Here is a 15,088-nt window from a genome sequence, read left to right as displayed (position 1 = left end):
ATCCAATTTGTGAAGCCTATGTGGCAATGTTTTTGCAATGAGTTTTATATCTTAGGGGAAGCTAATTGTATGACCACTATATTTGTATTGTCTGCCATGGGCATGTGTTACTTGTAAGATTGGATTAACACGTGCAATGAGCATTTCTTCTACTCGTGTGAGAACTTTAAGAATGTTTGGTTGTTCAAGTGGGTCCATATTGTTTGCAAGTGAGAAGTGATGAAGGCCTTTCTCAGCAATGCATCTTCTACAAGCTATGTCTTTGTGTGAGGAGCACACAAGCATACCTGAGTAGTGTTCATTACATATATGACACATGTGTAAGTTGGATAATGCCTCTAGCCTAGTTCTAAATGACTTGGTTGCATCTAATAAGGAAGATGACACATTGTAATCCATATTGTTAAGTGGGAGTGGATGGGAGGGCCTATGTTGTGAAAGGTTTGTCTAAAAGGGGGTACACAAAGAGATGGCATGGTTGGTTGGAAGAGCTTCTGTAGACAAACAAAGTGGGTGATTTGATGTATGGTGGAGTCGTTGCATGTGTTGGAGTTTTCGACGAGCACTAATTTCCTCTCTATGACGAGCATAATACAAACAACTTCTCTTATGTGTATGTAGTTGAATGGGGCTATTGAAGTGTGAAAAGCTTTTAGAAGTTTGCACATTTGAAAGTGGAGGTGGTGGGGTTTGTGATGGAAGTAGTGTTGGAATGGGTGGATTGGCTAATTGATGTGGGGTGGTAGTAGAAGGATGGGAGTAGGATTGGAGTGTATGAACAAGTGAGGCAATGGAGGAAGATGCAAAATGGATCCTACATTGCACACTAATCTCAACTCTATGGCTAGCATAATACAATTGACTTCTTTCACATGATTGAAGATCAATAGGGCTAGTTAAGTTTGGTCATCCATTGGAATCATGTACATTTGAGTCCATTTTTTGTACTCCATAAAAGCTTAAATACATGTAATTAGTAACTCTAATTCTTAATGCAATATACAAGTGTAGGAGCATGTATGGTAGCAACAAAATTAATTGTTAATTTCATTGTGAAGTATAATGTGTTACAATTAATCATGTGTAGTTATCCATTAAAATGAGAAAATATTCTACTAAGAATTGTAAAATTAAGGTTATAGTAGTAATCCATGTGTTTGTAGATTGAATTGGTTTGTATACAACATTTATAATTGTAAGCCAACAAAAAAGAAAAATCATAAAGTTAAACATAACAAGCATGAATATTAAGTATTTCAAAGTGTGTGGATAGAAAAGATGAAATAATTTATAAAAAGGACTCACACATATGTATACAAGGTAAGTAGTAGCTACATTTGATGCTTTAATATAACCATAAATAAAGTGTTATCTCTATATCAAGTGTATGTAACAAGTTTTGAAGGGCCCTTGAAACCTTGTACATAGATAGTGCAAAAAGAAGTAAACAAAATAAAAAGAGTATGGAAGGAAATAAGTAAAGAGGTACATATATAGGTATGTAAGATTGAGTTATTAGGCATCACTCTGAAGACAAAATGAATAAACACCTTGTAACAAAAAGTTGATTTCATCAGTGAAACAAAAATTTGTCACATCATCAATAGTTGATTTCAAATGTGTTTTATTGTTGTACATTTCCATGTGATTTGATAAGGTAAAATGGTATTGATGGTACTATAGATTTTTAATGACCAACTCAACAGAATGTTCATTGTCATGGTTGAATTGTAGCATATATAGTTCCTTTGCAGGCATCCCAATGAGTTTAGTTGCAACCTCATCAAATGTTGTTGCCTAAAGACCACCTGTGTGGTCTTCAATCTTTACTTGAACATACCTATAGTTACATTCTATAAAAGCAAGTAGACACTTTGAATAAGATGAATGTCCGTCAACATTTTGTTCTACTCTTTTTTTGGATTGTTTGCCCCCAATCTCATTGGGACAAGCTGGATAGCAAGTAGTTTTGGTCTTAATAAAAACCAAGGTTTCTCTAACAATGCAATGTAGAGGTTGTAATGTGCATGAAGGATCTTCAATGATAGATGAGATGGTATTTTGTTTTAAGATGGTGGATGGCCCTACAAAGTCACTTTGGGGAAGGAGGATATCTGGGCCATTTGATGCGAACCAAGATTGTAGTTGCTTTGTCTCTTTGATATCGAGATTGATAAACAATTATGATGTTGCCAATGTATTCACCACCTTACCATTGTATTCAATAGTGCGGTCATTTTTAATGGCAAGAGCAGAAACCTTTTGTAGATGATACATTTCTTGTAGTTGACTACCTTCAATTTGGGTTGTTTTACCCCACAAAGTAAAATTTATTGTGGATGAAGACATATCTATAAGTTTAAGACTTCACCCAAGGACCTCAGTTGCATCATTTTTTTATTTAATTGTAGCGGAAGGATCAACACATATAACTACTCCAATAATATTTAGAGAATTATTAACATTAAGAGACAAGATATCTATAATGTTTGTAAATGAGAAAAGTAGTGTTGGAATTAAGCGGTCATCTTCACAATGGTTGACCCTGGAATCATCATTCAACGTGATTTCTATATCACTATTAAGATTATTATAAAATTTGTTCGTTGAATTGATAGTACCATGAGAAAATGTATACACACTTCTAGGTTGAATCTTTGGAAATGGAGGTCAGCTAGTTCATTGAAGCAAGTGACACGAACTTCAATTCTTTCTTTATCTATCATATCAAAACTAAACATGTGCCCATTTCCTTTGTTGTTTTTGAAGTGGTGGATCTCCTTCTTTGCAGTAACACGACCTTGTATCATCCATTGTGGTTGGAATGGATTCAAGCTTTAGATAGGAGAAATAGTAGTGAAGGGAGATTTTTTAATTAGGGATGGATGCAATCCAAACATCAATTTGGAGGAGTACATGGAGCGGATGCTACAAATTCTTTTGCATTTGTGAATGTAACTGAAGAAGGTTGTTCCTTTTCTACAAGTTTCTCAAGTTCTTTGTAGTAAAAGGTGGGGTCACCAATTATTTCATGTGTTGCCGAGGAGACCAATAATTTGGAAACTACGATCCACCTACAAAAAGGAGAAGAAATGTATATTAAGTATAGATTGTACTTGGATGGAAAAAAAATGGTTTATTGTAAGAATATTTAGACAATAGGTGGTTTACCTTGATGAACAAATGGTTAGCATAGTATATGTAGTAAGTTGGATAATAGTGCCCTTTTGAATTTGTCCTATTGTGACAAGGCTAGTATATTTGCTTGGCAAGGTTGCTTTTTGTAAGTGGATCCCGTCAGAGAGCTCCAACTTGTATCTAGTTGTTGATTAAGCTATCTAACCAATTGGTGCAAGCCAAAACACTTGAAGAAATGGATGCATGTCTAAGTTGTGACTATTGAGAAGTTTAATAGCATCTTCTATGAGAGATGAAGCCATAACTAAATGGTTTCATAAATAGCATATTATTAGTTGAGAGATGTTAAGCTTTGTTTAGAATAGATAGAAAAAATAAATTATATACTAAAGAGCATAAAAGCAAAAATGTAAAGCAAGAAATAGATGTTTGTTTGAACATAGAACCACAAGCAATAATATTGTATAAGTAGAAGACTATGAAAGGAAAGACAATAGAAAAATTGTAGGGTGTCATATATTTAATAACATGTTTGAAAATTGTTGGAAAATTATTCCTTGTGCAATCAGGTATAATAAATAAGTAATAAGTTGGGCTAATGTAATTTGTAAGGAAAAAGCAGAACAAAAGATATAAAGAGGCACCTTCAAGCAACAAGTAGATGAAAGTATGATGTAGAACTTGTAAATGATAGGTACAGTAAATCCTACAATACAATAGGAGGGAAAACAAAGTTAGATAATAGAAATAAATGGAAAAACATTTGCGGAACTTGGGCTATGATAGTTTAGCTTAATAGTATTTGTTTGTAAAGAAATAATTTAAAAGCAAAGAAATTGGCAAACCATTAATAGAATGTTTAATAAATATCCAAATTTGGCATGGAATAAATGTACTTTAACTTATAACTAATGTAGTCATGTAATTAATTTTTAAAAAATGAAGACTTCAATTAAACAAATTATAAAACAACCACAAAGAACAAAGAATTATCACAAAATAAAAGGATAGACTAATTAATTTGAATGGTACAAAAAAATTAGGTGTAAAGAGTATTATTTTGAAAGATCTAATAAGTAATAGTAATGCTTGTATTTTTTTTGAGTAGACCAATTTTATTATGGAGAATATACAATGAGGGATAGAGATAAATGTAACTTCTTGCAAATATGACAATTCTATTAAAAAAAATGGAAAATAGAAAATACTATTTTGTAATAGATAAAAAACAATAGTATTAAATGAAGAATATCATTTACTTTATAGTTTTCAAAGTTTAGAAATGCAAAATAATATAATATATTATTACATTTTATTTAAGTACAATAAGTAGCTACCACTTGCCATATTCATTTATATTGATAGGGCATACTCATGTAGGTTGTTTAGGTAATGAAAATTTGTTCAAATTGTCGTAATGTTAGAAAAACAATGTATAGATAATGAAAGCATTTGACAAAAGAGGTTTTTTTAAAAATATATTTGGAAATAAATTATATATGTCACACTTGACAAAGTATCTCTAGTTATCAAATTGCATTCTTTATGAAGTGTGTACACATATATTTTATAGAAGATGTATGAAGTGAAATAGGACAAACAAGTAGGACAAAAAATTACAACATTTAGAAGTGAATATCCAAAATATGTCATGAGTTCTACAATGTCCAACGTCTATTTCAAGGCTACATAGGGTATAAAATCCATAACAAATAGCTAAGCGTGGTTGAGGTAGTCCTAGAACGCACAACGAATGAATGGAGCATTGCCTTGTTGATAGAATTCATCAGCACGCATTTCTCTCAAAAAAAGTATAAAATCCAATAAATATATTATAATGGGCACAGATTTTTTCTAGCATCTCGTATATAGCCAAAACTTCGCTTTCTTTGAAATCACATGTATTTCGACATATAACTTTCCGTTGTTGAACATTAATATCAAAAGATAGATTAATTGAACTTGTGTAGTGCTCAATCTCTATTTCTAGAGACCCTTTGTAGTTGATGGATGAGTTTGAAGCAGATGATGAATGTGGAATACTTATGCTACTTGATATATCAATAATTTGTCTTGAAGTGGATTATGTGCTATGACCTATAAAATAATTGCTATGTTAAATATATGATAGAAAATAAATTGTACAATATTTTGGGTTGATGAAGTGCAATATATACATAATTATAATGATTTTAAAAAAAACTATATATAGATGTATATGAAAAAAAATTGAACAATGAAATAATAGCATTTTTGAGATACCTACTTCTAATCCACATAATCAAATGTTGTAATTTTAAAAACTTAGTGAACCTAGGATATGAAGATAAACATGCCTAACAAACCTTGCTTCCTATAAAAACATCATTTACCCATAGCTAAATTATATCTATTTCTAAGCACACCCCAACAATGGAAATTATATATATATATAAACTTAATAGTAAGTAATTTTTAATACCAAATATAAGTATTGAATTAAAATGTGTACTTTTAGATAAGTGTGATTCCCTATTTATAAGGTGCAAAATCTACCATTGTCAATTGAAATATGAAATTCAGTAATTAGCTATAAATGTTTTAAAATATAAGTAAAAAAATTACTGTTCATAAGTATAATCCATTTAATTTACAAGGGAAAAATAATTTTATACTTGATAAAAGAAAAACAATTATACTAATCGAAAAGTTAAATTATACTTGATAAAATAAAAGCAATTATACCTATCAAAAAATAAAAATAAATACAACTGTAAATTGTGTGTCATTATTGGAGGACATAATAATAATTAAACGTAGCATACAAAAATAATTAATAATCTAGATTTCAAACCCATTAAGTATTAAATAAATAAACTTATAAAATTGTATTATATTTCATGTCATAATTATAATTATTTAGTGAATACCAATTGTTAAAAATTATAATATAATATAAATGTATTCCAAAGACAATAAATAATGTGGTGCAAGTTACGGTTATTACCAAAATATGTTCAAATAATATATGTGTGTGTGTGTGTGTGTGTGTGTGTGTGTGTGTGTGTGTGTGTGTGTGTGTGTGTGTCTTTTAGAAAATAGGAAATATAGTGGCAAACAAAGGAAAAATTGCTACTTTTTCATTTGATAGCTCAAAATCATGGTACATGCTATTTTTCAGTATATTATCATGCTTAACCTAGCTCAAACTCTTCAAAATATGTGGATGTCAAGGTCATAAATTAGTAATTAGGATTAAACTTAATAAAATGGAATACGTGTTTGCTAAAAAATGAACCCTAGAGTGCACCCTAATCAATTTGACATTTGGTTACTTTGGCAAGATTCATATTTGCAATTTTGATACTTAAAATGAGATATTGATGGAAAGTCAAAAAAACAAAAGTATTACAACTTATTTTCTATTAAACTGGCCTTAAGAATCATGTCAGCAACCAGAGGAACAAATGGTTCAAACCTAAATGTAAACATTCTCTACGGTGTCTATGCATTTCAAGTTTAAGCTGCTACTTAAACATAGAGGTCTTCATTATGAACAAATGTTGTTTAAGGTAAAAACACACTTCCGCACAACCTTAGAAATGGATGACAACAATAGGAGCCAATAGATAAATAAAACATTATACAATCAAACACATATAGAAACAATATAATAGCAGATAATGCTTACCATAATAAAAATGAGCTTTTGCCAATCGCAAGCAGTAAAAATGCTAGTTTATACTTTCACCTATTCAATCTGAGTTATACCTGTTGATTGCGCAGAAAAATAAGGCAACAATTAAACTAAACAATCAAAAGCAAGAACCAATTGCATGAAGAAAATAAAACAAGATTAAAAAAAAAATCCAGTAGAACCATACCAAATGAATTTTGCTGAATCAAAGAATAGGAATGAGTTATGGTATTTGCAAATGTATAAAGAGATGATTTTTTTAAATTACAAATGTAGAAAATAAAGCAATTGAAGGGATGAAGTGGCTATATGTATTTAATCTAATTAGTTGTATGTATTTATACTGATTGGCTGAAGACAAAGTTTGGTGATAGGTCAAGTGTCCCAGCTTTTGCGCATGCAAACTGCAGTAGCAAAGGTATGATGTAGGGCAGTTAACTGAAGTCAAATAAAGCAGAGTTGAGTTTTGGTTGGGAATACCACTCCCAATGCATCTTCTACATGCATTAATGCATTAAAAACATCACACATATCAGAGGGAGGAAGGTTGAAACCATCACACAAAGCCAGGGCATTTAGCCACGTCAACCCATTATGCCAGGGAAGCGAAGATCAAAGTTATGCAAGGGTATATGAAATTAAAATAAAGTGAGGCTTCTCTTTAACGTGCATCATTTCCATGTTTATCCAATAAAGCAAGCATGTAATTTAGTAGATTCCTTCCAATTTGTGTAGCTAATTTGGTGGAGTCCGCTCAAGATACATGTGTAATTTGAACAGTTCAAAGCACACGCCCTTTGAAATATTATTTTTAGATTTAAATGAATGTGTTGCATTGAATTTGTCAAATAGTTAATTAGAGTTATAATAGTAACATAGGTAAATTTTATATGAAATAAAAATGCTGAGTATTGAATGACTGCATATGTGTTTTGTCCCTTGAAAATAGTCATCGAGTTGCGTGTTTGGCTTCTCTACCAATGCATGGAAATTTAATTAGCATTTTAGTTGTGACTTTTGTTTTTCATTAGATAAACAAGTTTTGCAGGGATCCTGAAACCCAAGTTTGAAACAGAACAAAAGGCTGAAAATAAGCAGATAAAGCCTAGCCAAAGGACAGAGGCCAAACAAAAGGCCAGTACAACAGATCACCAAACAAAAGGTGACCAAAGTGGCAGAACAATAGCCACCAACACAGGTTTTGACTAGGCTCCTGAAACCCAAAGATAAGAGGGGAAGAAATCCCCAACCATTATGCACCACAAAGAATGACATTCCAAAATCCAGGGGGCAAAAAAAGAACAACAGACCAAAATCATGCCTTGCCTTTAGATCCCTTCTTGTGAGAACATAATGCCATGTCAAAAGAGGTTGTGGATGGCTTGATCTTTTTACCTTTTACTACAGTCCATCCATCCTCCACCAAACCCGCAGCCTTCTTCCACCGAAAATCAGCAACATCAGAGCCACCAGAAATCTCTGAGACCAGGGAAGAGGCTGCAACAAGAAAGTCTACATCCAGGGAAGAGGACATAGGAAGGGCTGATCTAGATGAAATAGAAATGGAGGGCACTTTAACTGAGGACCTTCCAACCCCCACCAAATCAGTAGCCAGTTGGCACTAAGAATCAGCTAAGCTACAACGAGACCCAGAAACCCCTAAAGCTAGGGGAAAAATAGCAGCAGTGGAGTTTGCAGCAAGAACAAGAGAAGGAAAAACAACTATAGAAGGAGCAATAGAGGTGGCTGCCCCCAAGACACTAGAAGACATATCAGCTACATCCACAGAAGATGGGGCAACAGAAACCAGAGGAGACTAGAAGACAGGACAACAGAAATGAGGACTGATTTGCTGCAACCAAAGGTGCCAAAGGATGATCCTTTACCGAAGAGCCTGGAATAGTAGAAGAGACCTCCACCACAATATCTTGAAGAGAGTCTTCATCCCCAAGAGAGAGGACCTTGTGGACCATGTAGTGATCTTTTGAGACCCCTTTCCACCAAGAAGGGGGGAACTTCGGTCTAGATTTTCCCAAGGAGCAACCAGAAGCCATGTGACCAGTCTTGCAACATTTCCTATAGTGGAAGGGGATACCTTCATAGTCAAGAAGGATATTCCAAGATCCTAAAGAAGAAGCCATTGAAATCATTTCTGGGAGTCCCTTAGAAACATCAATTTCAACTAGTATGTGAGCATACGTAGTACGGAAAACATTGGAAGAATCTTTATCAATCAAGCAGAAAGAACCAAGGGAACACCCCACCTCCTCCAAAATAGAATCTGCCCAAAGGTGAAGGGGGAGATTCAACAACCTAACCCAAACAGGGAAAGTGTTAAAGGATTCTGTCAAAGGGTTGAAATCTTTATGCCAGGGTTTAGCCATCAGGGGATACTTCGAATTCCAATAGAAAACATGGTGAAGGATGGTAGCTCTATTAGCAGAAGATTCAAATTTGACAATGAATAGCCCCCTAGGAAAAGGGTAAATATGGGCTGTCTTTGAAATAATGGGGTTTCAATGATGAGAAATCCAAGCATGCAAGTCTGATAAAGAAGGCCAAAAACCCTTAAAGTAAAAGATAGTAGCATTAGCTGAGAAGTTAGCCAAACAAATAGAGATCTCATCAACAGAAAAGGGTTTTAAGTCTAACTTTAAAGGGTTACTAACCGCAATCGGCTTCCCCAAATGCACAGTATCATGGAGCCCTAGCTTAGTAGCATGTCCACCAAGACTAGCCTCAAAGGCAGCCACATTAGCATAGGAAATGGTTGAACCACCCGCACCAGGTGAACAAAACCCAAAAGCTGAAGGGACCTCCATAACACCAAATATAGGAAGAAAACCCGAAATGAAACCAGTCACTGGAGAAAGAGTTGCGACTTTTGTTAGCCTGGTGCTCATTCAACATATTCAATGTACTACTTGGGATTAGAATTGCTTTTCGTGGCTCAAATTCAAAGTTATCTCTTGTAATCCCCCTCTTTCTAGTACACATTTTTTGACCTAATCTCCGTCTTTGGTAAGATGTTTGCTCTCTTTAGGGCACTTGTATGCATATACTCTAGAGCTTAGTAGACATCGTTCCATACTTACAATCAATACCAAATCTTGAACTTGTTTACAAGATAAATTTGCATCATCATTTAAAAGAATTAACTCAATTGATTGTTGAAGGAATGCAATTAACTCAATTGACTATTGAGTTTTTATTGTGTGAGACAATTGAATGTATGTGAGACGAAACAAAATATCTATTTTAGAGCTATCGCTCCATAGGAGAAGCCTATCGACTTAATTATTTGAGTTCTTTTTATGTTAATTAGTAATATAATAATTTTAACCATAAAATTATTATTATTTATTGGATATTTTGTTACAATTTTGATATTGTTATTAGGATTTAACTGTGTAGTTTTTGAGTCAAACTCATTGATCCATATTTAATGAGTAGCGATTCAACACAAATCCATCTCTCATGCAAATAAATGGAACACTTAGCACTCATTGCATCTAGGTGATGCTCACAGAGGCAAAGCACCAAAACTTCCCAAGAGGTCACCCATCCTAGTACTACTCCAACCTGAGTGTGCCTAACTATGGAGTTTCCTCCGTGGCTAACTCACTATGCTTGCAAACCATAGAGGAAACTCTCTAGTTAAGCGCGCTTAGGTTGGTGTAGTGAGTGACCTTCCAAGAAGTCTCGGTGCTTCACCTTTGTGAGCATCACCTCGATCTAATGAGTGCTAAGTGTTTCATTTATTTCATGAAAGATGGATTTGTTGGGTCAATGAGTTTGACTCAAAAACTACATAGTCTTATTGTGAAAATTATCTCCTACTTATCAATTTTGTTACAAATTTATGTTTTTAAATTAATTTGAGTCTTTATCTTTGTTACTTTTTTCTATCAAAGAATATCTAAATTACATTATATTTGTTTAAGTTTATTTGATTTTTAAATTATTAAATAAATTTTTTATATTTTAATAAGTTATGTAGGATTATTATTATTATTTTTAATTATTAAATAATATTTTTTTTATTTGAATAAGTGTTATGTAGGATTTTTATTATTATTTTCTATAATTTATTCTTGATATAATAAAGTATCTAGTTTTATGTTTTTATGAAATAGGATAGTATTTTATATTATATTAAAAATATTGAATATTTATTTAATTTTTTTAATATATATTATATAAAATTTAGATTTATTATTAGGCAAAAGCCTACAACACAACGATAACTTGCGAGCCTCTCATGTGGGAGGTCTTGGGTTCAAATCTACCTTCGCTTAACATATAATAATAATTAATTCCAACAAATAATAATAATTAATCTAGGCTTCAGCCATTTACTAATTAAAAAAAAAAGATTTATTATTAAATAATAAATAATGTATGTGTTTAATAATATGTTTAATCTAATATATAGTTCTAAAATATAAATATTTTTCTTCAGTAATAATTTTGATTTTATTAAGAGATAAAGAAACATTACATAAAGGAGGAGTTTTTCAAAAGTAGCTTCGAACTTACAAAGATGGAGTCATAGTTATGAAAAATCCATTCAAAAATTTAACCAGTGCACTACATCACATACTCATTACATGAGTTCTATCACTACCATTAAATGTAGATTTATAATGTAACATCAAGTTAACAAAATTAGACATTCAGTAATGCCTAAACACCCCCAATAAAACTGGAGCATAAGGATGACAATCATTACAGCCTTAACAGTTACAACTCTATCAATGATGAGTTTTTTTCCTTGTAATCTTCAAACCTACTCTAACTAGACCTTTGAAAAAATTGCACCCTATCTAATCTTCAAACAAAATTGGCAATAAAATTGTTACCATGAAGAGTAGTCTTCAAAAAAGTAGACCATTTTTACATCTCAATTATAGACCGAACTACTAGCAGTTTGACAAATTTAACAAAAACATTAAAGAAAATCAAAACAAAAGAGATCAACCCAATCAGAGAAAATAATATAACACTAGAGGGAGAAGGAAGATCACTCATACTTCATCTAAGGGTGTGAGGGATGAAGCCCCAAATTCTTGCTCTAAGCATCACATTGGCTTGAGCCTCGGACTAGCTTTACTCAACCTTGTTTGTTCCTCCCTTGTACACCTTAACTCTTGTAGCTTCTCTTCATCAACCGCAGTCCATCCCACATGGGCCTTCATCTATGCAATGTCCTCATCAATAATTTGTTGCATAACCAATAAGTTTATAGAAAACTGGGCCTTTCTTGCCTCCTTGAATCTTTTATGTTCCTTAACCTTTCATTAAACCTCCAAACAAATGGAGTGTACTTCATGTCTAGGATTTTTTCAAGTCCACTCTACTTTTCACCCAAATTAATTCAAATGCCTAGAATAGAGGCCTCCAGAATTTAATCAAAACCCAACAATGCCCCAAGAGGAACCAAATTTGCCATCATAAATCTTACTTATATGTCTTTACCTTCATTAAACTATAGTACCCATGTCATAATCATTGAATAGATGTATGTGTTGGTGTGATGGTAGTTTTCAACCTAGTAGAACATCTCTCCTAATAAACAGTTGACCACCTCTACAAGCCTATGGTCGACGGAATTGAAAATTTTGTCCAGGCAATTTTTTCTTCTATGAACATGGAAAGGGTTTTGTTGTTTCTAGCATTAGAGTGTTAATGCAATTTCCATTATTTACCTGCAGACTCTAGCTATTTTTGCTCAGTTGATTCTCTACAAATTTACAATTTTAGTTTGAGGGCACACACCTCAATTACTTAAGGTGATTATTGATGTAGATGCAATTAAGATTTGTCACATCCATCTTAGTACTTCAATAAATGACAAAACCTTAACTCTGTCAACTACATGGGAAGGGGAATGATGGCCCGCTTAATGTATAGGGGAACAATGTTAGGTTGATTTCATCCATGTAATACCCTTCCCATTTAAGTGCTTCAATTTCTTGATTAGAAGCTTTTGAGAGGTTAGTATGTACAAAGATGTCTTTGCAATCTTTAATTGGCATATTGATGTATGTGTGTGTTGTTATTGTGCATTGTGATTCATGCTAGAACTTTCACATTGACATTTTATCTGAAATACTTCAATAAGTGAGTTAGCACATTACATTTTGTCAACTAGTAGTACACTATTATGAATAAAATGTTATAATTAGTATTATTTCAAATTATATTATTGAAAGTTAAATATATTTTAAGCTAATATTAAATATCAAATAAAACATAATTGCTAGTTATTAAATATTTTAAATGCATTAAAATAAATGCAATATAATACTAGATGGGGTGCAATTCATATGGTGATGACATCAACATATTATCATTAAATTCCTCTTGGCTACAACATTATAGTGTGACGTTAACATATATGGAATCATTAGCAAGGGTAGCAAGAATGAAGACGATGTTAAGGAAAAGACGAAAGGGAAAACACATTTGTCATGACAAGAATTTGGAAATATGGGGGGCACTTGAATTTAGAGGTGATTAGGAAGGGATGCGATATATCCAATTAGAAAAATAATAGTGCACAACAATCAAAAACCATACACCATAACACAATGATTTGTTGACTAGGGAAACCCTTGAGTAGAGGGAAAACCTTGGTGCAGATGACACCCACAAGATAGTGTACTAATATATAAGTTTCGTATGAAAGTATGTGACCTTTTTAGGAGTCAAATATAATGCATTTAGTACAACATTCCTTGTTAGATGATAGATCCTTGATAGGAGACCTTGAACCCTTGTTAGAAGGTTTGAACCCTATTAGAATGGAAAAAAATAGACCCAATGCTTAAATGCTATAGTAAGTGTGAAGAATAAACCCTTAAGATATCATATCCAAAATAATGAACTGATTGATATGCAATTTACTTGCCAAAATATTTCCTTTAAAGATCACCTTAATCAACCAACTTAGTCATTGCTCTTCTCTTATCATTCAAAATGAAAGCTCGTATCTACTAACCACATACATACATACAAGATGATTTCCAACTAAGGTAAACATCTTTCCTCTATAACCTTAAAATAATTAATTAGGTCATCTTGTTAAGGCTTCCCCAATATAAAATTAATTACATAGGTCTATGCTAAGGTGTAAACACATTTATAAGCATCATTACAAATATTACAATAGAGTTCTCACATGTTACAATATAATTATTACATTTTACAATCATACATAATACATTTCCTCAACTTTGTCAGTTGTCAATAAACTACACTACACGTTACACAACAATGACCTTTCTAGAATAGCCCAAATGCTTCGCTATTGCAAACATAGGTGCACGAACAAGCCTTCTACTCTAATCCAAACTCACTAACATTAGTTTCACCTTACCAATAAGATACAACAAATATACTACCAATTGTCTCTAAAAATAATTTATGTACTCTAGTCTTCTACTAATCTTCTCCAAACATATTGTAGCTCATCCATGACTTAACACTAGATCCAACAAACATAGACATGCTGTCTGTACTTATTCTTTGACACAAATCTAAGATCACATAACTTAGCTTATTGCATGCCAACTTCATTATGCTAAGAATCATCTTGTGATGTACATAATCTTTGTCTCTCATGATCACATAAACATATATTATAATTAATGACACAACTAGTCATCAATATTGTAACATATAAGCAATACATCCAAGTGCCAACAAGACCTTTATTCTTAATACTATCCCCCTTTGGCATTGATGAAGGCATATGGTGAAACCCCACCAACCCAAAAAGTAACCTTGTATGGATACAATATTTTGAATATCCTCAACATATACAACCTTCAAGAACTTTGATACAATCTTGCATCATTCTTCTCTAACCAACTACTCTTCCTTTCACTTATATTTTTCATGGTACTATTTCTCCCCCTTCGATGTCAATGGCAAAGGTGTCAATATGCCAAATATCAGTTGTCTTTCTAACATACTCTTCCTTTGATGATGATCATCAAAGTACCTACATTGGATCAAGTCAATCTGTAACCAAAAATATGTCAAGTGCCAACAAACTATGTTATGCTAAAAACATTACATAAGAGCTCTAGAAATAATCTTCTCACTATGACCACTCCCCCTAAGGGGGAGTACAAAGAATCACATCTAGATGAATGAATTATGCTCTAAATATACTAGAAAGATGCAAATCTACACCAATTATTCTACACTAGGTGGGGCCAATACCCCTAGCATACCTCTTATAACGCCCCACCAAGGAACCCAAAA

The sequence above is a fragment of the Cupressus sempervirens genome, chromosome 4 (genome assembly GCF_028749045.1).
Source record: "Cupressus sempervirens isolate cs-2001-9-10 chromosome 4, ASM2874904v1, whole genome shotgun sequence".
Classification (NCBI taxonomy): Eukaryota; Viridiplantae; Streptophyta; class Pinopsida; order Cupressales; family Cupressaceae; genus Cupressus; species Cupressus sempervirens.
The sequence above is the reverse complement of the archived record's forward strand: the minus strand, read 5'-3'. Positions refer to the sequence as shown.